Source organism: Heliangelus exortis, chromosome 2, assembly GCF_036169615.1.
Source record: "Heliangelus exortis chromosome 2, bHelExo1.hap1, whole genome shotgun sequence".
NCBI lineage: Eukaryota > Metazoa > Chordata > Aves > Apodiformes > Trochilidae > Heliangelus > Heliangelus exortis.
In genome coordinates, this window is record NC_092423.1 from 4,561,672 (window position 1) to 4,570,535 (window position 8,864).

The 8,864-nt window shown below is 40.0% G+C and overlaps 1 long non-coding RNA gene across 1 annotated transcript; it reads left to right on the forward strand.

Moving 5' to 3' along the window:
* The first annotated feature begins 829 nt into the window (after window positions 1–829).
* Window positions 830–3,232, forward strand: LOC139791995 (uncharacterized). The gene is made up of 2 exons (XR_011724117.1): window positions 830–930; window positions 1,632–3,232. It is a non-coding gene; the product is annotated as an uncharacterized lncRNA (long non-coding RNA).
* Window positions 3,233–8,864: the final 5,632 nt, after the last annotated feature.

The window sequence follows — 8,864 nt, forward strand, 5'->3', positions numbered from 1 at the left end:
TACATTAGTCCATGATTCCCAGATACAACAAAATTCCTGACATTTATATTCAAGTTAAATCAGTAAGAAAAACAAAGCCATTTGCTAATTGTGTTAAATACATGAGAAATAAACTTTGTCCTTAGTGTTCATGGTCTTTTAGAACTCCTTTTCTGCTATCACCATAAATTTATAGAATTTATTTTTAACTTGCTGACAGCTTTCTCTATTCAAACTTAGGAACACAGTATTTGATTTATCCATCTTGGGCATTTTCTATTAATACTGAAACTTAGACCTGCATTGGAAAAAAGTCAACAAACATAGCAAGAGAACTACCAAATGTATCAATACACCTGTGTGTGCAGATAGAGATATATAGATCTACCCTTAGAAAGAGAAAATCTAGAATAAATTATTAGGCAGAGGTGAAACCTGCCCAGCAAGACCTATTTTACAATAGCTCCCTGGGGAAGGGATGAGCACCTAATTTCTTGAAATACTGAACATGGGCTTTTTCAAGACAATGAGTGTGCACTGGGGAGAAAACATCTACTGGCAAGGACCTGGACCATTTAATACTCCTTTTCTGTCTCTACAACTTGTGATTCTGTGAAGATCTCTAGGGGCTAAATGAGCCATAGAGAACTTCAGGTTTTCCAGTAGTTTGCTATCAGTCACAAGTGAAAAAGCAACAGGGGAGTTATCAGAGGAGTTCATTCATTTTTTCCACACCTGGTCAGACTAGACAACCTGTCACCATGGTACACAATAGATCATAGACTCATAGAATTGTTTGGGTTGGAAGGAATGTTAAAGATCATCCAGTTCCAACCCTTGCATGGGCAGGGACACCTCCCACTAGACCAGGCTGCTCAAAGCCCCATCCAACCTGTCCTTGAACACTTCCAGGAGTGGGGCAGATCCAAGAAGGGCAGTGGTTAATGCCATGTAAGATCTGACTGTGCTACCTGTACTGGTCTTCTCTAAAGACCTATGCCCTGTCATTAACAAAGACATTCATTCAGTCCTCATTAATTTCATGAGGAAAGTTGAGAAAAACAAGGATGAAGACAATTCAAAGAGGAACATTTTTTCTTTTTTTTACAAACTTCATTTCCAGTGCACTCCTGTTGACTCCCCTATCTCCAGGCCCTGGTCTGCAAGCAGATAGCCAAGGGCAGTGGCTTTGTTCAACAAACAAGCTTGTGTACCCACTTCATGTGGGTTTTGCCTGTGAATCATCTTCTGATGCTGTTCCAGTTCTTTTCTGTGCATTTATTAAAAACCATTCCAAGAGTGGGATGGACATCAGACAGAAAATGGCTTGGTAGATGAAGCTGTAATTTCATATGGAATTGCTTCAGGACTTATCAGTCGAAGGAAACTGCACAGATGTTGCATTTCTGAGCATTAATTTATCACTGAATAGGCACAGTTTCAACATAATTTACATTTCAGTCTTGGGATTTCCCTGACAGCCTCCTCCAAATCTTTTCTAGCTGTTAATGTCCTGTCAGATTTAATGATTCTGTCTTCTCTGACAGTTTCATCCTTAATGTGAAATAAATGCCTTCCTGGTGTTTCACTCTGTGCTGCTAATGGGGCAGTAGCTTAAGATTTTTATTCATATTTATCTTTTGATTCTTCAGAGATTAACCAAAGCTGGTGGCTGAAGGCCATGAAATGGATCCTGCTGGCTTCACTGAACATTAGAAAATTCTCCTGGCCAGGTGGGACTGCAATGGTTGCTGAGGCAGATGTGGAAGGCATAAATCTCAAAGGAAGCCACTCCTACTGGATAACTAAAGACAGACGAGTCACTTGAGAGGCAAAATATTTTTGCCAGAGAAAGTAGAAAGAAGGGAAAGTATTGGGGCTCTTGGGACATCATCACGGGCACAGGATCAGCTGCTTAAAGCATAGTCCAGAGGAAGGAAAGTTTTTGCTCATTAGAACTTATTTTGTTCTATACAAGCAAATATCCAGATTTCACAGTACAGATAATCTAATCACAGCACCACAGCTTGAATAACCAGCCCTTGTGGATCAGCCTTAAGTATCTCCAGCCACAGAGAGGTCTGGCATTACTCAGCCCTTGAAGGAAGTATCATCCTCGACTAAGGTCAGAAATCCTCCATAAGATTGTACTGATTTTCTCTGCTCCTGTAATATATGAGAAAACCTCTTCAAAAGCATCTTTGAGCTACAGTTCCCTGATTTATCAAACACTTGATCCAGTGAGACTGAGTCCAGTCCCATGCCAGAAGGATAACTGGGCCTATCTGGGAAGTTATCAGCTTTGCAAAGACTGAATCTGTTTGTTCCTCAGGATTTGCCCTTTCTGGGCTGCAGATCTGTGTCCCATAGTCTCTAGGGACTACCACAGAAGAGGATAATAATTATATGGTTTGTCTCCTAGAAGGTTGGTGAAAAGAGCTGCTCCTCCAGAGGCTGTCACCAAGCACTCACCTCTCTCTTCTAAACAGGGACAAACACATGGAGACCAAGCTGCTGACTTTTCTGTCAAATTTTAATGCTTAACATCAGATGACACAAATATCTCCCTCCCAACAGTGTCTCTGCTAGAATCAGCTTTCATGAGAAACCAGGGAATTTGAGATCCTTAGCCTTGGAGCTGGAAGAATGTGTTTCCATCAAGAAGAAAATTATCATCCAAGTGACACAGGTGCATGGAATATTTGCAACACTGGCAGCATGTTCTAATAGCAATAGAAGATAGAAATTTCCCAACCCAAACTTCAATAACTAAAAATTCGTGGAATCATAAAATGGTTTGGGTTGGAAGGCACCTTCAAGATCATCTCATTCCAAATCCCCTGCATGGGCAGGGACATCTCCCATCAGACCAGGTTGCTCCAAGCCTCATCCAACCTGGCCCTGAACACTTCCAAGGATAAGGCAGCCACAACATCCCTGGGCACCCTGTGCCAATGTCTCACTACCCTCATACTAAAGAATTTCTTCCTAATTTCTAATTTAAATCCACCCTGTCCCAGCTCAAAACCATCCCCCCTTGTCCTATCACTCCATGCCCTTGTAAAAAGTCCCTCCCCAGCTTTTCTCAAACCCCTTCAGGTACTGGAAGGTGCTCTAAGGTCTACTTGGAGCCTTCTCTTCTGCAGGCTGGGCAGCCCCAACTTTCTCAGCCTGTCCTCATAAGAGGTGCTCCAGTCCTGTTCCCCTGTAATGTGCAGTCTACTGAGGGCTGTACACTGCTCTACAAACATGATGACAGAAAAACAAGACACTCAAAGAAGCATTTTCCCCATGGCAAGACTTGCTTGTGCCTTATATGGGTGATTTTTCTGTGCCTGATTAATGTTACTAAAACATCTTCAGAACAAGACAATGGAAAAAAATAAGCTGACCCAGAAGTTCAAAATGTGAGGTGGAGAAGGGTTTCTTGTGTCTAAATATTTCAGAGAACCTTATTTTTCATACTCATTGTTTCCTTTTATGACTTTTTAATCTCCTTTTCTTCCACAGAATATGCCAGATTAAAAAAAAAAAAAAATTCTGCTCCCCCCCCCAAAAAAAAAACCCTTCTCAAAAGGTCAGAATGAAGAATAATATTTCATACTGCAGGTTGTGGAGTCATTTCATTCCTTATTAATAACAACAGAACCACATGAAAAAGTTTGCAAATATCATTTCAGACAGCTGGGAATAAGTTGCCTTCCATGGGACCTCACTGTCTTATTTAGGTAACACTTGGACAAACTAAAAATGTAACAACTGATAGCAGCCATCACTATTAGAAACAAATACTCTATAGTCAAGTTATCCTTTAATCTGCCAGTACTACTGCCAATGTTAAATTAATCTGCTCAGAGGCCTGGTGCTGCCTCACCTGGGTAAAGGAATCTTTTGTCTTTTTTTTTTTTGAGCTAAACCAAAACCCAATTCCCATTTTTAGGCACTGTCTGATTTTCCAGCTGTGCAATACCATTTGTTTCAAGAGCACAACCATCTAGCCAGTTTCTAAACAGATTTAGAAGACTAATTTCTGAGATGACAATATTTTTTTTGTAATATCTGCAATGGTTGAATACCTGGCAATCTGATGATCCTTGGTTGTAATTCTTTTTTTTCATTCTGTAAATGAATATTCATTAAATAATCCATTCATGTGTTTCACATGCTGTTTATGCATGTGAGAAACTTGAGCCTTACAACTTTTCCCTCCGTTTTTTTTAATAATTAATCAATCTGGAAGGGGCATTTGTTCCAGAGACCAGTTTGGTGTGAAACCCATTCCACCCATAAGCTGTGAATAAAAAATGCTGCTGTCTGTATGAAGTTCTTACCAAATGTTGGCACATTTAATCTTCAACTCTAAAGGCACCACTACATGTGTAGTCATTGGTTTGTGATAGATAAAATCTTTTTTCCTGTGCTATCAGCAGCAACTTCAGCAATCTTTGTAGCAGAGTGAAGTAATTTGTGTCCACTAGGTCTCAATTTCATACAAATCCTTTCTTTTTAAATTTGACTTGTTCATTTGTAAAATTGAGTAAAACCATTATATTTTTGAGATTCTCCAACAATCAGTAATGCAGAAACACAGGAAATAATAACAAAATTACTTTAGGAAAAAAAAAAAAAAAAAAGCACATACATTTGCAAACTTCCCCCTTTTGGGCAATGACCACACCCAGCCCAACCTGGAGTTCATCCTATAACCATTTGTTTAAATAACTAAAGAACAATGAAGCATTCCTGGACATTCCTGCAATTGCTTTCTATCCATCAGCTCTGGCAGCCTCTTGGCAACTCTTGCCTTGGCCTCTGAAGTAAACCCACCCTCTGAAAAAAACACTGCTCGCCTGCAAAGTGATTAATTTGGAGCTCCTTGAAACCAAAGCCAGTTTGCTGATAACATGAAGCAAACAGAGGGAGCAGCTTGTTGAAGAGCTCGGAACAAACTGTTCCTTCTTCTCAAGCCAGGCTGATATTCTCACCAGGCATTAGGTTTGTCCACAGGATGGAAAATGAGCACCCCAGGCACTTTTGAAAGGCTTGAGAGGAAATCTTCCTCATCACTCACCTCCTCATCTCTCTGGTTGTGAACACACCCTCTGATAAACACCCACTAAAACTCATCTTCTTCAAGTCTCTCTTTATGCTGAAATTCAAGGGTTTCCCTCTCTGAGGCATCCCTGAGAATTCCTTCCACTATTCAATTGATAAAAGAGAAATATTTCATGTAATAAAATATACTGATAAGACACAAAGGCTGAGATGAAGAGGCCTCTTATGAAACCCAGTTAAGAAACACTTGGGTTATCTTGACCAGATGTTATTAAACTCACCACAGGAATTACTGGCTTAGATGTGCTGGGCTGTGTTAGGAAGCATTCAAGCCACATGATTAGAACTCTCTTTTAGCTTTAAAATCCACAATCTTGCAGCTATTGAACTTGCTAACTCCTTCTCTGGAATTCATGTGAACACATCAGTTTATAACGTCTTTTCAGAAAAGTGTTTGCAAAGAAAAGCTTAAAAGCATCAAGAAAACAGCAGATTCCCTTTTTCCTTTAATAAATTTCAAGTCTGTATTACAATCTGGAAGGATCTGCCTCAGGATTTATGAGTTATATGAAAAGTTAATTTACTTACCTACTCTGTACACTTTTAGCTCGTGCTCATCCCATAGTTTCTCGACATGTCCAGTTATAGCCAAGGAAAACTTAATTAATCTTGGCTTGAGTCAAGGTAAACAATTTAAAGCATTTTAAAATACTCTCTGAGGGTCAAAAAAAAAAAAACCAAAACCAAATAAACTTCACTAATGGAACACATGCTTCCATTCCACAAGTGAGGAATTTTGGAATTCCATTCCACAAGTGAGGTTTCTTCGTTTTGGTTAAACACCCATAATGACCTTCCAAAAAGAAAGCAATAACAGTTATTTGTAGCTATAAGGCTTGATTTCATGTCCCATCTGATTTTTACTGCCAATCCTCAAGATGCTCCTAGGAATGCCACAGACTTCTTTTTTGTTGTTGAGGTTGTTTTGTTGTTTTTTCCACCTCTTCCTTCATGCATAATGAAGTGTCCTGAGGAATCCTGACAGGTACTGGACACCTGCTTGCTCACTTTGACACAGTGTGCTCACTGCATGTTATACACAACATCAGAGGCATGCATGGGGGTGGTAAATCTGGGGTAAAGGCTGAGTTCCTCCTGCCTCAGTGTTTTTGGAAGGAGATCACAACAATGCATCATTGCAACCTCCTTCTAGGATGCACCTGTGTTTAACTAACTTCAAAATGGAGACATTGCTGGATAAGGTGTTACCTAAAAATCAGTTGATCTCTTTATTCTCCTGAAATTCAGCTGTCAAAGACAAACCCTGAATACATTTCACAAGATAGTGAAGAAGTTATCTAAGTGAGTGGCTCACAGTTCACTGAACCATCACACACAGCCTGGAAAGGTTTCCAAGAGATACAAATCAGTGAGGCAGGGGAGAGCAAGAAGGTGTCAGAGAGCTCAACAGCACTGCTAATGGGTTGTCAAGACCCAGGCATGACCCAAGGCAAAAATGGGACCTCATAAAGACACCCACATCCTAATCAATCAGCAAACTAAGAACAGCAACCTTAAAAATCATGGTAACATTGAGTGATGCCACTGGGAATCCAATCATGGCTCACAGCATCATCTTTTCTATGTAGATAACAACAGAAACCTCTCTGTGGTTTTTCCTGAACCTCAAAAGCACAATGTTCATCACATTCAACTGCCCATGAATCAGAAAAGAGAATACAGCTTCTGAGGGACTTCAAAGAAAAAGTTTTGTCTTCTGGTCCGTCCTGGGTTTTGGGACCCTGAATAGAAAAGATTATGGAAATTACTTCAAGCAAAATGGGAAAAGGGGGAAAGTTGGGTTTGTTTGTTTGTTTGCTTCCAAATATAAAATGAAGGGAATTCCCTGTTGCCTTATGCAGGGCTGTAAAGCCTGGGCAGCAACAGCTCATGACTCTAAATTTCAGTGCTTAGGAAAATGCATCTTTAGAAAGCTGAGAAAACTTCCCTGTAAAATACTTAAAGAGTCTTAACAGGAATTGTGCAGAGTATCAGGTTCACCAGAATAATAGCTGCAAAGTATTTGTACTTGTGAAATCTTCTAAGGGACAAGAAACACTGAGATATTACTTGTTCTCTTTCCACCAGATACGAGAAGGAGAAGAATTTTTTTTAGGATAGACTTAAATTATTCTTTTGGATAAAAATCCACTTTCTATTAGTCGTCACAATGGAAAAATGGTGTAAACCAGCTGCAGTCAGTTGAGTTCTGTATTTCCTTAATCTGCCAGATTTTGAGTCCTTTGTTATTCACATAAAAATAGAAGTCACTCAAAACCAAGAGTGATGCATTAGGACATCCTCATCATTTCAAGGTCTCAGCCTATGAAGGCTTTTGTTTTTTCTTCTTTATGTTCATTCAGCCTTTTGGTTACTTCATAGAGACAATTCACTGTCCTTTATTTCTTCATTATTCTTTTATTCCAGACATCGATTTTTATTAATTTGTTCAGATTTGATTTATGTTCTGAAATGTTAAAGTTGCAAAATTTAATTTCAGATGAGAAATTCTTTTTAATGAAGAAATTTAAACCAAAACAATGAAAATTGTTTTGAAATTAAAATTGCCCTAGTGTGCACAGAGGCTCCATTTCTGAGCATCAATTTTGCTACAAGATTTTATTTGAAAAGACTTTTTATCATTATAAGTCATACAGGCAACATCTGCCTTTCTGTTTGGGTTTGTTTGTTTTTTTTTAATGTTTGGGGGTGGAGAGCAGAAAACCTGTCACTATTTCCACCACAACCTCTAAACTCCAAGTGTTCAGGAACACTCCACACTTTTACTACAACCTATAAAAGCAAAATCTTGTTCCCATCCCCTGCTTGCTGTCAGCAGCAGCTGCCAGTGCAGGAGTTTTGGTGTCTGATACCAGACCAAAATACCCCAAAATATTCAGCAGAATAATAATTCCTGTGTACTGAGACATGTGTTGCCCTGGATGCTTCACCTTTAGAACGAGAGCTGGCTTGATTGTAGCTATGCCCTTGGTGTTTAGGGTGTAAATATTCCCAGTCACACCAGATGTGTCCATTGTGTCCTAGGATGCATCAAGAGAAGCATGGCCAGCACGTCCAGAGGGATGATTCTCCCCCCTTCTTTGGGCTTGCAAGAGCACACCTCAAATACTGCATCCAGTTCTGGTGTCCCCACCATAAGAAGGACATAGATCTATTGGAGTGAATCCAGAGGAGGGCCACAAAGATGATCCAGGAGCTGGAATTCTTCTGCTATGAAGAAAGGCTGTGGGAGCTGGGATTGTTCAGCTTGAAGAAGAAAAGACTCCAGGAGGACCTTAGAGCTGCCTTCCAGTACCTGAAGGGAACCTACAGGAAGGCTGCAGAGGGATTTTCACATGAGTGGCCAGTGATAGATCAAGGGGAAATGGATTTAAACTGAAGGAGAAAAGTTTTAGACAGGAAGAAGTTCATCAGTACAAGGTTGGTAAGACTTTGAAACAGATTGTCCAGAGAAGTTGTGGATGTCCCCTCCCTAGTGGTGTTCAAGGCCAGGTTGGATGAGGCTTTGAGCAACCTTGTCCAGTTGGGAGACATCCCTGCCCATGGCAGAGTAGATGATCTCCAGAGTCTCTTCCAGCCAAGGACATTCTATGATTTACAGCACAAAGCAAGACTTTAGAGTTAATTTCCATTTATTCATCACAAATAGGGGTTTACTGATGTAAATGAGCTGTTTGTTGGGAACAAGCTTTAAGCAGTCAGCATTTCACAGCTGAAGATCTACAAAAAAGGTGAGGCTTGGGATTCCT